Here is an 18,307-nt window from a genome sequence, read left to right as displayed (position 1 = left end):
TTTTTGAGTCAGATATATTCTGTGACTATTTTCTCCCTGTTTGTGGGTTGCTTTTTCACTTTCTTAGCGGCCTCTTTTTTGGTGAGAAGATATGGTTAATGTTGGTGAATTCCAATTTATCACGTCTTTTCTTTGTACGTACTTTTTCTGGGTCTTGTTTAGTAAAGCTTTGCCTACCACCAAGTCACAAAGTATGCTCAAAATGCTTTATACCTTTAACTTTTATGTTGTGGTCTATGATGCTCCTCAAATTAACTTTTGTGGGTAGTGTGAGATAGAAATAAAGCTGTCGGCTGCCTCTGTCCCCCATCAATAGCGAACCTATTTCCTTTCCCCCCTGAACTGTTTTGACTGAAATCTAATTTACCACCTGAGCCGCAGGTCAGTTTCAAGTCCCTCAACTCAGTCAACTTATCTATTTATGTATCCTGACGCCATTTACACGTCGCCTGGTCTATAGGGGCTCATAGTAAGTCTCAAAGTCAGGTAGTGCAAGTCCCCCGGTTCTGTTCTTTTTCACGTAGAACAAACCTGTAGTAATTCTGGTAACCATGACACAGATCAAGACAAGCAGTCACTTCATTCCTCTCGTTTCAGCGTGGGACACAGGCCCTCCCTCACACGCACTGGTTGCCAACTTGTGGCCAAAGAACCTCTATTGTACCCTCTGGGGAGAAAAAATCTCCAGTTGCCTGCAGGGTGGCTGAACTTGCAAAAAGTCTCCAAAATTCAACACTGGAATCTGGGTTTTCCACTGGGTGGCATTGGGGGACCCATATGTGGTGACAGGGAGGGAGTTAGCTCACTTTTCAGGCCTTTGAGCTTAGGAGTTTCCTGTAGTTATTTCTAACCATGAAATGTACAAACTTTGTGCTATTTACAATTTCCTCTTCTTTATAAAAGAGGTGGAGTACCACGGAGGGTCCCCAAATTGCTAAACGTATCATGGGGTGTGATGTTGCAAACTGGAGGCTGAGGGACAGATGACTTTTTCTGCATATGGAAGAAGATGAGGAAGAGGTGGAGATAAAGAAGAAAAAGGGAAGAATAGGCTGGAACCAGAAACCTGATTTTCAGGTCATGTCCGATTTTGGAGACAAGAGAACACACTGGTGAGCATATCCAGGGGAGAAGAACTTCAGTGGAAACGACAAGCACTTAAGGCCATTTTATGGCATTTTCCATCTGTTTATAAGTTATTATTATTTACCACCTTTGTAGAAAAGGTCCACGTGAGCTAGAAGCATTTGTTTGTTTGTGTTTGGAATGCATGCTTACATAAAAATGACCACCACACTTCAACCTCCTATACCTCCCAGGTTCAACCATGAACCTCCTAGACTCCTCTCAGATCCCACCACATGTGCATTAAAAGTGACGTGGGAAAGTGCAATTAATTTTTTTAGAATAAAGTATCATTGATATACAATGTTCTGAAGGTTTTACATGAGCAACATTATGGTTTTACCATTCACCCATATTATCCAGTCCACCCTGAAGGGCCCCCACCCATAAGATGGCAAACTTCCAGCTTCTCTTCCGGGTCCTCGGTTCCCGCCAGCGCCACCTGAAGCCCAATCACCTCTCTCCGCCCCCCAATCCCAGCACCTAGCCAATAGCCACCAGCCCCGTAGAAGTAACACCACAATCACCTCATGCCCCTTCCTATATAACCCAGCACCTTTCCCTAATAAAGCAGAATTCTCCGGTGAATTGCAGCTGTGTGTCGCTCCTTTCCTTTCATTGGTGCCGAAACCCAGGAGACGGGACACCCCAGCTGGGTCCCGTATTCCCCCTGACACCAGCAGCAGCTTGCCCTCATCCTCTTTTTCCGGCGCTGGCTCATCACACTCACCACTCCTCTCTGGCCTTTGGGTAAGTTTTCCCCCGGAGTGGGCCACTCTTCCCTGAGCTATCGCAGCGCCATTGACCGTGATCGTCCGGCAAGGCCCTGACACTCGGGGACAAGGAGGGAACTCTCCCCACCTTAGGCCTTCACAGCTGCAGCAGACCCTCAGGCCCCTCCTCCAACAGCCATAAACGAGGTGACTCCTTTGCGGATGAGAACGCTCCCTTCTCCCCCCACTTCCATTCCTTCCACTGAAAATTCCATTCCTTCCACCGAAAATTTCTAGTACTAGGTTCCTCGTGACTCTGGCACTCTGCCTTCTTAGATAAGTCTGGATGATGACCCACACTTCCCAAGAAATTCTGACTCATATACGAGTTTCCGCAGACCACCAAGGATCATCGGGGATGCCCTTTGTCTCCTTGCGGTCTGCTCCCAGTCCGAGGATCTCCTTTCATCTTCCCCTGTTTGTCTCCTTCTCTGTCCTTTAGCCATGGGAGCCTCCTCATACCTCCCTGAAAGTTCACCTCTTGAATGCCTGCTCAAGCAACTAACTACCCTCTCCCTGACAACTGATATAAAACCAAAACTTCTCCGTAAATACTGCTCCCAAGATTGGCCGACATACCCCCAGACAATAACAACCAATGGCCCGCAGGGGGATCTCTTGATCCTAACATCACTCACAATCTTTTTAACTACTGCCAGTGCCTGAAAAAATGGAAGGAGTTTCCCTATATCGAAGCTTTTCACCTCCTAGCTCAAAATCCCAGCCTCTGCACCATGTGTTCCCCGCCCCAAGTTCTCCTAGCCTGCAAGCCGTCTCCCTCCCCTCCACACACTCCCAGTCCCTCTTTGATTACCTTTGACAAAGCCGACGAACCTCCGCCATACAGGCTTCCCCCTATAGCCCCTCCCACTTCCTCCACCACTGCCGCCGTCGCCACTGCCTCCACCCCTGCAGAAGCCTCCCGTTCACTCCCTTACCCCTCCTCTCCTACAACAGCTCCTCCCCCTTCCTCCACCACCATCTCTTCCCCCACTTCACTTCCCCTGCAGATCAAGCATGAGCCTTTCAGCCCCCCTCTAACTAAGTTCCAGGAGCCTCCTCCTTCTTTGCCCCCATCACCTGTTTCTCCCCCCCAGACTGAGCAAGAACCCTTCAGTCCTCCTCAGACTCGGTCCTGAGGGCCTTCCAAAATTATCGCCCCCCTCCGGGAGGTAGCAGGATCCAAAGGCATCGTGCCCTTTCTCCTTAGGAGACTTAGCCCAACTTGAGAAATGCCTAGGGTCCTTTTCCACTGATCCCATGACATATATCAGGGAGTTTCAATGGACCCTCCAGTCATACAGCCTCACACATCATGACATTTTCATGCTCCAGGCCAATACCTTCCTTCCTGAAGAGCGTAGACGAGTTTGGGACTTTGCCCAAACGCACGCTACCGAAAACCACAGGACTGACCCAACCTATCCCCCTGGCCCCACCGCAGTCCCCGAATAAGACCCACACTGGGATTATGACACCGCCATGGGTCTCCGCTCTCGAGATATTTTTGCCTCCTGCTTAATAGCAGGTCTGAAAAAGGCAGCTCGTAAAGTAGTCAATTTTCAAAAGTTCCAAGACATAATTCAAAGGAGGGAGGAAATTCCCTCCGAGTTCTTAGACAGACTCACTCAAGCCCTATTACAGTATACCAGCCTAGACGCAGAAACGCCTGACGGGAGACATGTCCTTATGACATACTTCCCAGCTCAAAGCTACCCCAACATTAAAGCTAAACTCAAAAAGTTAGAACAGGGCCCCGCTACCCCACAGACTGAGATCCTAACAGTGGCCTTTAACATCTTCCATAACCAGGAGAAGGATAAAGAACACCGTAAACAAAAGGCTGATCAGGCCAATTTCCAAATGTTGGCCCAGCTGATAAAACCATAACCTGGGTGCCCCTCTACAAACAAGCTCCCCCCAGGAGCTTGTTTCAAGTGCGGAAAAGAAGGACATTGGTCAAGGGCGTGCCCCTCCCCCAGATCTCCTACCACCCCATGCCCCAGATGCCACAAAAAGGGCCACTGGGGGTCTGATTGCCCAACCACCTGAACGCGAGGCTGGACGAAACCCCATCCTAAGCCCTCCGTAGTGGGGCTGGCAGAAGAAGATTGATGGGGCCCGGGGGATTCTCGTCCGACCATTTCCATCACCATCAGGAGCCCAGGGTTACCTTAACAGTAGATGGTCGCCCCACCTCCTTCCTCCTAGGTACAGGAGCCACCTTCTCAGTCTTCTGAGAATAATGGGGCCCTACCACACCTGCCATTACTCCTATAGTCGGGGTAGGAGGTAAACAGATTTTCCCATTAAACACCCCCCCTTTTATGCACAATCCAGGACAATCCCATACCTTTCTCCCACTCCTTCCTGGTTATGCCCCAGTGTCCCATCCCCTTACTAGGATGGGACATCCTTTCTCTCCTCCATGTTTCCATAACTATATCCACTCCCACAGCCCCCAGTACTCCCTTTCTAATGGCCCTCATAGCCGACGACCCCCATCTACCCAATGAAAACTCCAGTTCCGCCCTCATACACCCTGTAAATCCCAAAGCTTAGCCTTCCGTGGCTGTATGTCCTCCTGCCTCTATCAAATTACATAACCCCTCTCAGTATATCTGTCAGGCCCAATACCCCCTAACCACTTCAGCCCTCATAGTCCTTTAACCCATCATTCAAGATCTTTTAAACAAAAATTACCTCAGACCCACTCACTCCCCATTTAATACCCCCATATTAGCTGTTAAAAAACCAACGGATCTTTCCGCCTCGTCCAAGACCTTCGCCTCATCAACATGGCCATCGTCCCTATCCATCCCTTAGTCCCAAATCCATACACCCTTTTATCACAGATCCCTGCCTCAGCCTCCCACTTCTCAGTCCTAGATCTCAAGGATGCATTTTTTTCTGTCACTCTGGACCCCTCCTCCCAAGATTTTTTCACCTTCACCTGGACGGACCCATACACAAGACATTCTGAACAACTCACTTGGACAGTTTTGCCACAAGGCTTCTGAGATACTCCCCATATTTTTGGACAGGACCTAGCTCAGGACCTCAAACAGTTTCATCATGATCACTCTGAGTCCACCTTATTACAATACATGGACGATCTTCTACTCTGCACTCCCTCGTGGGAACAGTCTCAACTTGACACTGCCTCCCTACTTAACCTTCTAGCTTCCAGAGGTTACCGGGTATCCCCCCTCAAAGCTCAAATCTCTTCCCCTTCTGTCACTTACCTCGGATTCCTTCTATCTCAACAAAGAAAGTCCATTACCTTAGACAGAAAACGGCTCCTCTCTGACCTGCCCATTCCCAAAACCAAGACAGAAATCCTTTCCTTTCTAGGTCTGGCTGGGTATTTTAGAGCGTGGATCCCTAACTTCTCCCTGTTGGCAAGACCCCTATATGACCTCAGCAAGAGCTCTCCTGAAGAACCATTATCCTCCTCACCCCAACACTCCTTCATTAAGCTCCATCAAACCCTTGTAGAAGCCCCAGCTCTCCATCTTCCTGATTTGTCGAAGCCCTTCTCATTATACATTCATGAAAGGTCCAGTCAAGCTCTAGGAGTCCTAGGCCAATATTATGGCTCATCCTTTGCCCCAGTAGCTTATCTTTCCAAGCAATTAGACCCCACAGTTCGGGAATGGACCCCCTGCTTATGGGCATTAGCCACTGGACAGCTCTTGAAGAAGGAAGCTCATAAATTGACATTCGGGGTGCCCCTTACCATTCTGCCCCACATCACCTAAAAGATCTCTTAACCTACAAAAGTTTACAGACTCTCCCTCCCTCTAGACTCCTGACATTACTGTCCTCTTTCCTCCAAAATCCAGACATTTCTTTCCTCCCGAGAGCCCCTGAATCCGGCCACTCTTCTTCCTCTACCCTACTCTCCACGTACTCCCTCGCATTATTGCCTGGAAACCCTTCACAACTTCTTTCCGTGCCACTCCATGATCTCCGAAGGAGCCCTCTCACACTCCGACCTCATCTGGTTTACTGATGGGTCCTCCTTCAAACATGAGGGCACCCATTACACAGGATACGCAGTAGTCTCCCTCAAAGACGTCATCGAGGCACGAGCCCTACCCCCCGGTACAACCAATCAACAGGCCGAACTCATTGCAGCCACCAGAGCTTGCACTCTGGCCCAGGACACGTCTCTCACACTGTACACTGACTCCAAATATGTATTCCACATTCTCTTGTCTCACGCGGCAGTATGGAAAGAACGAGGCCTCCTTACTACAAAAGGAAATTCCATCACTAATTCAGCCTTAATTACTAAACTTCTAGAGGCTTCACAACTCCCACACCGACTGGGCATAGTCCACTGCAAATCATATCAAAAGGACGACTCCTCCATTACAAGCGGTAACAATAAAGCTGACAGAGTAGCCCGGTCGATTGCCCTATCAGAAGAAGCACCAGACAGTGATCCATCTGCCCTTGCGGTTTTAGACTTATCACAAGACACCCTCTGACCCCAGGACAAAGAGTCTCTCTTCCGCCTCTTACACTATCTGTTCCATCCTAGCCCCCAATCCTTAATCCATTTTTTACAATCCTTTTTTTCTCTCTCTCCTAAAGACAAAACCCTACTTGATCAAATCACCCGCAGGTGCACCATTTGCCAACGCACTAACCCTAATACCCCCCTCAAGGCCCGACCCTTCCCTGCTCATCAAGCAAGGGGCAATGTCCCCACCGCAGATTGGCAAGTAGACTTCACTAACATGCCCCCCGTATGGCATACCAGATATCTACTCGTGTTAGTAGATACATTTTCAGGATGGGTCGAAGCTTTCCCCACCACTAACAAACGAGCATCCGCGGTTTCCTCTATCCTCCTCACCCAGATCTTTCCTAGGTTCGGGATGCCCACTTCCCTCCAATCAGATAACAGCCCTGAGTTCACTGCCCAAATCATTCAGAACCTCTCCAAGTCGCTCTCACTCCCCTGGCATCTACACTGTCCTTATCAACCACAGGCTTTGGGAAAAGAAGAAAGAGCCAATAGGACTCTAAAAGACATCCTGACCAAACTATCTCTAGAACTACAGCGTGACTGGGTTCGCTTACTTCCCTTAGCTCTACTCTGCATTCGGGCCCTCCCAAAGAAACCTTCCTTCTTGTCACCCTTTGAGATCATGTACAGCCGCCCAATTCTGCCCCCAGGGCTCCCTTCCCACAAAGGACCGATTCCTCCCAATATGGCCCTTCTGCTACTCTCTCTCCTCCGCACCGAATTGTGGAAATATCAGGATTGGCTCCTTCCTGATCCATCCGCCTCCCAAAATCCCCCTGTCTTACAGCCCGGCCAACTAGTGTTTTATAAGCCGCTAGAGGATCGGCCCTCTCTCACCCCAAAATGGGAAGGTCCACACGCAGTTATTCTCTGCACCCCCTCAGCCGCCAAGCTCTCACTGCCTGATAACTCTGTCACCCCTTGGATTCATATCTCCAGGTTGAAACCAAACACCCAGGACCCACCTTCTCTGGACACCCAAGACGCGTCAGCCACAATCCAGAGTCCTTCGGATACAGCCCAAGACGCTGTCTACTCTACCACACCTCATCCCTCTGATCCCTTAAAACTCCGCATCTCCCGTTCACCTCCTTTGCCATCCATACCCGAATCATGACTTTTTTCTCCTTTACTGCTCTCTCGCTTTTTTTCCTCATTCTTATTGTCTTCCCCGCCACCCCAGCCTCCTTTGTACGGCGATTCAAAGTCAGACAGACTTAGACACGAAATCAAAACGAAATAGACAGAATCAAACGAAAGTTACTACCCTCATTGCCACATCAGACTGCCCTCAGAAAGGCTGCTCCAAGCCTTTATACCTCCACTTTCCTCCCTCCACCAAAGTGTTCACTAGCAGCTACCTTTATTCTCCCTACCTCTGCTTCCTCTATGACCAAAAACAAGCCTACTGCAGGCGATGGCCAGACACCTACGGGGGATGTCCCTACAGGTCTTGCGCCATTCACTACATGGGTAACTCCCAGTACCCACAGTATTACTCCTCCAACCATTTCATAAAATATCCCAGCAGCTCATTCTCCTTATCGATCCCAGATCCCTGGAACTCTCGATGGGCCACCAGAGTCACAACCTCAGCTTACTATGGGGGGTCCTCGAACCCCACAGTACCCTTCATATCTCTCAAGAGTATGTTCCCTCTCATTCCCAGATCTATCAAGTTGCATCAGACATCGGACATTCCGAAAAAGTCATTGTCCAAACTCTTGACGGCGCGTCTTCATCTTCTTACCCCCGCTCCTACTCTTGGTTACAGCTCATTCAAGACACCACCATCTTTCTCAACCACACCCTCAACACCGCCAATTGTTTCTTGTGCGCATCACTACAGCGCCCACTGCTGGCCGCCATGCCTCTTAATATTTCCAACTACTCCTTCCATGCAGAAGGACAACCCTTCCGTCCCCTGGCAGACATACCCCTATGGGAACCAGAATACAGAGATAATCTCACCATCCACCACTGTGTAGGCCCAACCCCTCCCCACTCCAACGCACCTCACTATCTCTCTATCTACACCCCTACCTCCGGCTCTAAGACTTTTACGCAACCAGGTCACTTTTTTTGGTGTAATGGCAGTCTTTTCAACTCACTGCCTCCCAACTCCAATATACCCTGCATTCTCGTCACACTAATCCCACAGCTTACACTTTACAGCATGGCAGAATTTCTTGAGCTCCAACCTCCCTTGCCCTCGTGCACAAAATGGGCTGCTTTCCTTCCCCTCATGGTTGGTATCTCTTTAATCACCTCAGCCATTGGGGCAGGGTTTTTGGGAGGAGCCTTGGGTCACTGTCTATGGGCAATTACAGATCTCAACGCCAAACTTGAGGGAGCCCTGACATCCACTGCTGATTCCCTGGCCTCTCTCCAAAGACAGGTCACTTCGCTAGCTAAGGTCACCCTTCAAAACCGGCGGGCCTTAGATCTGCTTACAGCCGAAAAGGGCGGCACCTGTGTCTTCCTTCGGGAAGAGTGCTGCTATTACATCAATGAATACGGAATTGTAGAAACTGACATTACCAAACTCACCGACCTTGCCTCCAGCCTCCACTCTGCTCCCAATTCCAACCCATTCTCTTCAATACTAACAAACCCCTTCCTCACCTGGCTGTGGCCCATTGCAGGCCCTATAATAATCATTCTACTCACCTGTCTCTTGCCTTGTATAGTAAAGTTTATCAAATCCCAAGTCGGTAAAATCTCTAATCAAACTTTCAACCAGCTTTTACTCAGGAACTACCAGCTTTTAGCCACAGAAGATCCCTCACCCTCACGTAACCTCCTCACCATACTCTGAGATGGACCCCTCTCTCCGCTGGAAACTGTTCCTGGAAACAATGGCCGCAGACGCCTGGCTTCTGGCACCCGTATCCTCCTGGCACCATTGGAATCAACAAGTCCTCGACCTATGGTTACAGGGAACCTTCATTAATTTCCAACCTGAAGAAGTCCACATCTACTCATCCTTACTGTGCGGAGTCCTATCAACCCTTTCCTCCCAGTCCTCAAGCCGTCACTCCCTTGTTCGCCCCCGTTCAGCAGGAACCAGAGGGAAAGCAACGTCCACAACCCCATAGAAGAGAAAGGGAGGAATGAAGGGCCCCCCACCCATAAGATGGCTAACTTCCTGCTTCTCTTCCGGGTCCTCGGTTCCCGCCGGAGCCACCTGAAGCCCAATCACCTCTCTTCCCCCTCCCAATCCCAGCACCAAGCCAATAGCCACCAGCCCCGTAGAAGTAACACCACAATCACCTCATGCCCCTTCCTATATAACCCAGCACCTTTCCCTAATAAAGCGGAATTCTCCGGTGAATTGCTGCTGTGTGTCGCTCCTTTCCTATCGCCCCCCACAGACCGCATTACAGTCACTGTCCATGAGTGTAACAAGATGCTGTAGAGCCATTTACTTGTCTTCTCCAAGCCATACTGCGTTCCCCGTGACTGACCTTTATTGTTAGTGCTAATTATATTGCCTCTTAATCCCCTTCTTCCTTCATCCCCACACACCCTTTTCAACCCCTTTGGTAACCACTAGTCATTCTTGGAGTCTGTAAGTCCGATGCTGTTTTGTTCCTTCCGGTTTGCTTCGTTGTACTCCACAAATGAGTGAAATCATTTGGTACTTGTCTTTCTCCACCTGGCTTACTTCACTGAGCACAATAACCTCTACAGCTCCATCCATGGTGTTGCAAATGGCAAGATGTGTTTTCTTTTTATGGCTGGATAATATTGCATTGTGCATATGTACAACATCTTTATCCATTCACCTACTAATGGGTGCAATTAATTTTTAAGGGGATGGGAGGGGAATGTGACCATCTCAATAAGAGTTGCTTTCCTTACTGTAGTGGTTTTCCTTCGTGCTTCCCATCAGATCGATCCTTCCCTCAAAAAAGAGCAGTTGGGAAAATAAAAAGTATTCGGTTGCCTCCCTGGGATCCACGGAAACCTGGTACAGGGAAGTTCAAGTACTACCGGCTGGGAAGGCTGGGGATTGCCCATTCACCGGCACCCGGGCCGGGCCGTCGCTGTCCGCTTTGTCTGTTTGGCAGACTGGAGACAAGAGACCCCCACTCAGCTTCACCAGCCGCGGAAGGACGCGGTTCTAGAAGAGGTCGACTTCACGGGTAAGTCTAGATCCTGAACCCTCATCGGATTTTTCTTCTCTTCCGCCTACCCGGTAAGAGAGGGTTCGCCGCCTTTCATTCCCCTCAGGACCCTCTCGGGGTCCCTCGTGGGAAGGACTGCAGGAAATTTCAGCTGGTTTCCCCCAGGTGTCCCTCCGGGTCTGGGCGTCTCGGCGGAGCTCAGGCCGGCCCAGGACGGGACTTCCCGCTGCTGGGACCAGGGGGAGCCCGGGAGGCTGCGCGTGCGGGCGTGGAGGTCGGGCACCACAAACAAGCGGCGTTCTTCCCCGTGCTGGGGACACCTGCTCCTCGGGGATGCCCGCGGAAGCCGAATAGAGAGGCCCGTGAAGCTTCTCTGCAGGTTGAATCCAAGGTGGTGTGGAGTTCCACAAGGGGCGAGGGGGACCTCGACGCGGCGCACCCAGCCCTCCTCCTGGCTGGCCCGCGTGGGTGGGGGCCCAGGGTTAAATCCACCCCTGTGCCCTGATCGGGGGAGTGGTCTGCACAGGTTCAGAGACCAGGAACAGCAGGGACTGTGCACATCGCTGGTTCTCAGTCGGGGGAGATTTGGGCCCCCACCCCCCGCCCCCGCGCTGTGACACTAGGCCTCGCCTGGAGGCGTTTTTGGTTGTCACGACTGGGGGAAGTGGGAGAGGAGGGAGAGTTTCCCCCTGGCGTCTAGTCAGCAGAGGCCAGGGATGTCACTGGACATCCTGTCCTGCAAGCCGCGGGCGCAGCCCTCCCCCAGCGAGAAAGATCCCATCCAGAATAGCAGCACTGCGGAAGTTGAAAACGCCTGCTGTCGGTCAACGTCCACACACTTGACAGCGGAGAAAACACGAGTTCCCGACAGACTGGTTGTGGCGTCTGAGGAAAACTCCGGCATCCGAGAGAACTCGTAAGATTCTGCCTGGCCTGAGCTTGAAGAAGGATGGAGTTGCCGGGAACCGCCGGCGCGACAGGGTGTACGGGGAACCTCCGCAATCCCGTCCAGGGCCGCCGAGCCTTGCTGAAAAGCGTTTTCCACCCACGCCGACTGCGTTCCCGCATCCCTCAGAGTCCTTTATGGTGTTGGGCATTGGGGTCTCTCCCCGACGGCTCTCCTTCCGCCTCCTCCCGGCAACCTCGTCCGCTCCCCGGCCCCGCGCGGTCTCCTTCGGTCACGCGCGGCTGCCTCGCCTCGCAAAGTCGCATCTCCAGGGCAGTTAGGTCCGCGGCGCGGCGCGGCGGCGGGTACCAGGCAACTCGCGCCGGGGGCTTGTGCGTCTGGCGGGTGTGGCGGGCGCTCAGTGCGTCACCTGCGGGCTCGCTTTTGGAGAAAGCAGGGAAGGGCCGGTCTTAAGAGATTCCTGGGACGAAGGGCAGCCTCTACCCGCAGCCACAAACACCGTCGGACGCCCAGACCTCCCGGGGTGGGCGGTTGGGAGGCGGGAGGTGGGAGGTGGGAGGCGAGGGGCGGGGGGGGGGGGGGGGTGCGCGGAGAGACATGTCAGTATGATTTTAAAGAAAGAGGGGAGGAGCTGGGCCACCGTCTCCCTGGTGGTCTAGTGGCTAGGATTCGGCGCTTTCACCGCCGCGGCCCGGGTTCGATTCCCGGTCAGGGAACTGTCTTTTGCGTGGCCGACCCGCACCCAGGGAATCTTCCTTTCCACTCCTGCGTGTTGCTGCACGTGGCTGTGGTCCCCTCACCGAGTCTTCAACTGCCGCGGTCGAGGGCGAACGTCCGCCGGCCGCTTCTTCGGGCACGAGGCTCTTGCGTATCTCCATGACGGCCTCCTGCAAGAGGCTTTAGGGGGCTGTCAAGCATCTTGCTCAGGTTCAGATCCCTGTGGGGCTGCCCCCAAGCCCACGCTCTTTGCCGCCCCAGGGGCGCAGGGCATGCTGAGAGCCGCCTCCGAATAACAGAGCCGCCACGCCCGGGCGTGCGGTTCCTGCCTACCCTGCAAACGCGCCGCTCGGCCCAGCCTCCCCAGCCTCCCCAGCCTCCCCAGCCTCCCCAGCTCCGTGCGCAGATGAAATGCTTCTGCGGCGTTCACAAAGGCCGCCTGGAGGCGAAACCTGCGAGGGCTGAGAGCAAGGTGAGCGGGGAGCGGTAGGTCTGGTCCCCGAGGGCCCGAGGGCTGCCCCGCGTGTAGATGAAGTGGTGTAGAGAGGTGATGGTAGCGGACCCAACAAAGGCAGCGTGTGCAGTATGCACAAAATGGAAACTGTTAGCGCTGCCAGAAGCAGAGGGTAGGAGTAAAAATCAGCACCCGAATGTCAAAGCAGTGGTACCACAGTCAAATGGTACCGTAGTCAAATTCCACGACGGCTGTTGCGTTTAAACCCTGTAGACTCTACCAGGCACTGGGCACGTTTTCCCTTTTCCCTTCGACACTCGCTCCGCAGACCTATCGGGATGCACGCTGTGCCCCCCGTGAGGCAAGAGAAGAGCGGGCGAGACCCGGGGAGGGGACGTGGACCGAGCCCCCAGCGGAGGCCGGTGGCGTCAGCGGGCCGGGGGCAGCGCGGCGGAACGGCGGTCAGTCTGATGCGCCGTGCGCGCCGGGACGTCGCTCGAGTCCCTGTTCGGAGAGCGGCTCGGAAGGACGGCCAGGGCCAGGTGGAGCGCTGGACGGTGACTCTGAGTGAACGGTGGAGGATGGGAGGCCGCACTGCGCTTGCAGGGAATGCGCTCGTGCTTACCTGGCAGGGGGAGATGCCATGATCACGAAGGTGGCTTCCCCAGGGACGGGCTCGTCCACTGCACCGGACGTGCTGACGCCTGCGATTTCGGAACAAGTGGGAAACCCGACGGCGCAGTGTTTGTTAGCTGGGGATCGCGTTCGCGCTCTCCCCGGGTGTCCCTGGGCTCAAGAGAGACGACGTGTTTTCCGTGGTGCCCTACTGGCTCTGCCGGCCACGCCTCCAGTCTGTCCGAGAGGTGCCATCTCCTCCCGCCCGGCGTCTGGCCGTGGGTCTGCGGGAGAGTGCGGGAGACGTGGCGCCGAGGCCTCTGGCTCCACAGTCGCTTTGGGGCCAGGTCGGAAGAACACAGCCCTCCCGGGAACAAGGGGACCCCAGAGGCCCGCTGTCGCAGCGAGGCTCGCGGCTCCGGCCGGGGCTAGCCAGCTGCTGCGCGCCTCTCCCTCCTCTTCCGCCGCAGCTGTGTCCTTGGAGACAGTAAGCCGCCGCCTCCCCCACCCCCACCCCCACCCCCACCCCCACCCCCACCCACGGAAATGACCCAGCCGCCTCCCCAGTGTTTGCAGAGGAAGTCGGGTCAACGTTTTCGCACCACGGCAGGACAGGGACGCAACCCGTTGCCTTGCTGCTTTGTTCTCTCGGCCCGGCCCTTCGAGGGGCCCGGCTCAGGCGCCTGGATTCCGAGCTCGTCGTCGAGAGGCCTGCACGGTCGCCACCGCCCACGGAGCTGGCCAAGTTGGCGTCCCTCCCAACTGCTTATCAGGGAACAGCAGGCATAGACTCCCGTATAGGCTCCGCTCTTCCGCAGAAGAGACACTCGGGTAACGATCCAGCAGAAGCCGGGGCTCTGCGCGCTGGACCACTTCCCAGCGACGCTTCCGTCAGCCCATCCTTCCCTCTGAGCGCCTTGGAGAGACGAGAAATGGTCTACGGTGATGCGCCCTGCAGCATCTCACCTGAGACAAGAGCGAAGGAGGCAGTCGCGACGTCTGTGGTCGCTGAGAGGCTGTGGAGCAAGGGTGCCCGTTCTTCACCCGGGTTATCCAGATGCTTGCGACGCCTCACCTGCGGCCCTGCCCCCGCTCCCCCTCCACCCCGCCCCCCACCTGCTCCGCCTCTTCGCGTTCTGCCCTGGCCTTCCTCCGGAGCCTACCTTCCTTTTGAGCGGCGGAACCTCTCAGCCTCCGCGACGGGAGTACATATTTCCTTGGCTTGCTCTGAGCGTCAAATAAGGAAATGCGTGTACAAGTGCCACAAATGCTCAGTAATTGTGATCTCTTATTATTTTCCATCAGTAACATCGTCCGAATCGTCAGGATTGCCTAACTTTGAACAACGCCGTTTTCGTTGTCGGAATAATACGAATATACATTTATACGTTACCTGATTGTTGAGTAACAAATTGGTTCTGCTGTTTTATTATCAAAACGAGCGCCGCAGAGAATATTCTCACACACATATCCTTGGCGATTCTGTAGGATAGGAACTGTTCTTTCATCCACTCACCTTGTAGCCAACCTACCAATGTTAAATACCTTTAACAAAATCTTGCCAGCGACCAAACCCTCGAAGGCAAAGTTTCCTAGCTTGCTACCATCTCAGTTTAAGGGCTCTGAACAATTGGCACAATACCCTGGATGACTGGCTGAAACTGAGATGTAGTTTCCACTCTCTTCTGTTTTCTTCGTCCATTTTCTTCTGTTCTGAGGTCACACCTTCCTAATAAAATGGTTGGCAACAACAATATAAGTACATCACTGTTGCTTGGGAAAATGTTGGCGCTTGCATCCTTCACATGCCGGTCTACCCAATATTGTGCTTGGAGCCAGGGAAGAAGAGACCTGCCACAGTGGGAGATGTGCCCCACTCTGGCCCTCTTTCGGCCCCTGCCTCGTTACATTGCAAAGATTATGTGGAGCCAAGAGGACATTTCCACATGGAGCCCATGTCCCACCTCCCCCATAGGCCTACCCAGTGTGCAAAGAACCCCAGAACCCCTTGCCCAAGTATCTCTTAGCCTACCTGTGGGGTTTGTGGCTCTTTCTTCCTTGCCTGGCCAAACAGAGGGCAAAAGTTACGTTTTAAAAACATTTTGTGCTCAGACCTAGGGCCTGTGGGCAGTGTGGCACCAGGAGGCTGCTTTTTAAGGGAGAGAGCTGGTAGATGAAGCATGGGAGTGCTGGAGGTACGGGACACTGATTCCAGGAGGCCAGTGGGCAAGTGGCAACGGAGGTTCTCACCATGCTTCCTTTCTCTGGTGTGTCCAGGAATTCTAAATTAATGTTTGCCATCCCGATGATTATAAAGGTACAGTTTTCAAAGTAAGAGAATACAATCCATTTCCATTTCGATTAAGAGGTGTTTTTTGTTGTTTGAAAACTTGTTGGTACCTTTAAAAAATACAAACTAAAGGTAGATGGCAAATTTGTCATTAACATTTGCATGTGCCAGTGCAAAAAATAAAGGTAGTCCCAAGCTAACCTGAGAAGTCATATAGGAGGTCCTCACTACATTAAGGTGTGGGCCCCCCACCCCACCATCCCTGCCCAAAGTCCTAAGACCCCAGGGGTAATGATGAACTGGTCTAGTCCTGCCCCTTCAAATCCCAGGGCTCTTCGGACAAGGCAGCCTTGGCACTACAAACAGTAGTAAGGAAAAGGAAAGCTGAGGAAGCCCATGATAAATTATGGCCACAGACTTAACCTCTAGTGGATTTAGCCTTGAGTACACATAGCCTGGGTAGGCTGGGAAAACTTAAGACAACGACCTGGTGTGGTGTTCTGTGATCCACCCCAAGGGCCTGTCAGAGGAGACTATGTTCAGAGGAGAATACGTTCATCCTAGGGCTGTATCCAATGTAGCCACACGTAACATTTCAAGAGAATCAACTAGCATCTGGAATTCAGTTATAAAACATAAGAACCAAATCCCGTGTATCTGGAGTTTTAGAGACACTTCCATCGTTCCTTGCATCAAAGCAGACATGAAAATGGAAATTAGAACATATGCTGTAAGTCCGGGGAGAGGAAATCCTGGGGCAATATACCTCTAAAAACCAAAATCAGTCAAAGGGAGAAATAAAGTTTAAAACCCATTTATTGCTCACAAACAGCAGTCCCGGGCCATCTTTCTCCTCTGCTCTGGAAGAAGCCAGCCAGCAAGCAAGCCAGCACCCTCCCCTTAACCTCTCAGGTTCAGGCACTCCCTTGGTTGCCCAGGCAGTTGCCAGTTGACATGGAGAGGAACTTCTCTCCACGCCTGAGGACATGCAAATGTACTAAAGCCAGGTGAGATATTCTGGAAATGTTACAATTTTACCCACATATGCTGAGTCAAACAAAACTGAAAATACCACATATACTACACAAGGTGCAGCTAAACCAGTCTTTAGAGGACAATGCACAGCTTTCAATGTAAATTATGAAAATTAGGGCCGATCGCTAAGGAGCTAAACCTCCACCTCAAAAAGTTACAAAAAGAATAAGAACCACCACAAAGGCCGATAGGAACAGAAATTATATATGAAAGCAGAAATTTAAAAATTAGAAATAAAGATACAAAAGAGAGAAAGTAAACGGTTGGATCTTTGAAAAGTCTACTAAAATTGATAAAACTGGCAGGAGGGAAGAAAAGGGAGTCCTTGCTACTGAATTCGTAGACATGAGGAAACAACAAATGAATATCATAAAGACACATATGCCAACCAAAGAAAAAATTTAGAGGAAATGGATGAGTTCCAGTAATGATTTTTGGGGGGTGGGGGAAGGAGCGGGGGGTGGGGCAGATGGACGAGTCCTACAAGCGTTACATTTTTTAGACCAGAATTCAAAAATCTCCTCACAGTGAAAGGTCAAGGACCAAAAAAGTTCATTAGAGGAAATGACTCTAACCCAAGTAAATTCAAAAGAACTAAAAGACAGTACATTTCTCCAACTTATTTTATGAGTTCAACACCTGTGTATTGAAGCCAAAAACACAAAAAAGGCAATGTGAAAAGCAGAAACTACAGGCTTGTCTTATTGCTGAATATAGCTGCAAATTTTCTTAAAATATGGAATCCAGCCATATGTTTAAAAATGTATCGTGACAAAACTGGTCTTAACTGGGGACAATGGTTGACTTCCATTAGAAAATAAATTAACCTAATTCACCACATTAACAGCTTAAAGGATAGTCTTAACAACTTAAGTCACAGTCACTAAAACACAGAAAAGACATTGGGCAAAATTTCAGCATCAATTTATGATTCTTGAAAACCTCTGCGCATAATAGGAATAAAAGAGAAGGACCCAAATCTGCTAAGGCTGGCTTCCAAAACAAAAACAGACAGAAACCTTCAGCAAACATTATATTTGATGATTAAATACTGACTTCACCCCGCACCCCCCACGCTTCCCAACGAGGAACAATCAGCAAGCAAACAAATAGGCCTACTGTGACAACTTCTCATCACAACTATTGTGATGGAGATCTTAGCCAGTGAGGAAAGGCAAGAAAGAGAAAGAAAAGGTATGAGATGTGAAGATGAAAATGAAAACCGTAATTATTTACATACATGAAAGACAAACCACGAGAATTATCAGGAGAATTTAGTTTATTTGGTATATACAAAAATGAAAAAGTGGGCTTTTCAGAGAAAGTGGGCTAAACTGAGGGTTCAAAACACAAAGGTATTTGTGGATAAAATTGTAAGATTTCCAGAATACTTCGCCTGGCTTTGGTGCATTTGCATATCCTCAGGGGTAGAGATAAGTTCATCTCCACTTCAATTGGCAATTGCCTGGGCAACTGAGGGCATGTCTGAACCTGAGAGGCCAAAAGGAGGAGCTTGCTTGCTTGCTTCTTCTGGAGCAGGGGAGAGAGAGAGACGGCGCTGGACTGCAGTTTGAAGCAGTAAACGGGTTTTAAACTTTATTTCTCCCTTTGACTGATTTTGGTTTTTAAAGGTATTTTTTTCCCGGGATTTCCAATCCCCGGACTTACAGTATTACAAACATAAATGTACAACTACTACAGCATATAACTCCATCACATGC

At 51.4% G+C, this 18,307-nt stretch overlaps 2 non-coding genes across 2 annotated transcripts; both read left to right on the top strand.

Moving 5' to 3' along the window:
- The first annotated feature begins 12,119 nt into the window (after positions 1–12,119).
- On the top strand, positions 12,120–12,191 carry TRNAE-UUC (transfer RNA glutamic acid (anticodon UUC)). The gene has a single exon. It is a non-coding gene; the product is annotated as a tRNA-Glu (tRNA).
- A 1,072-nt stretch (positions 12,192–13,263) lies between these two features.
- On the top strand, positions 13,264–13,426 carry LOC130683736 (U1 spliceosomal RNA). The gene has a single exon (XR_008997612.1). It is a non-coding gene; the product is annotated as a U1 spliceosomal RNA (small nuclear RNA).
- The last annotated feature ends 4,881 nt before the right edge of the window (positions 13,427–18,307 follow it).

This window comes from Manis pentadactyla, chromosome 4 (assembly GCF_030020395.1).
Source record: "Manis pentadactyla isolate mManPen7 chromosome 4, mManPen7.hap1, whole genome shotgun sequence".
Classification (NCBI taxonomy): Eukaryota; Metazoa; Chordata; class Mammalia; order Pholidota; family Manidae; genus Manis; species Manis pentadactyla.
This window is presented reverse-complemented; position numbering and strand designations above follow the sequence as displayed.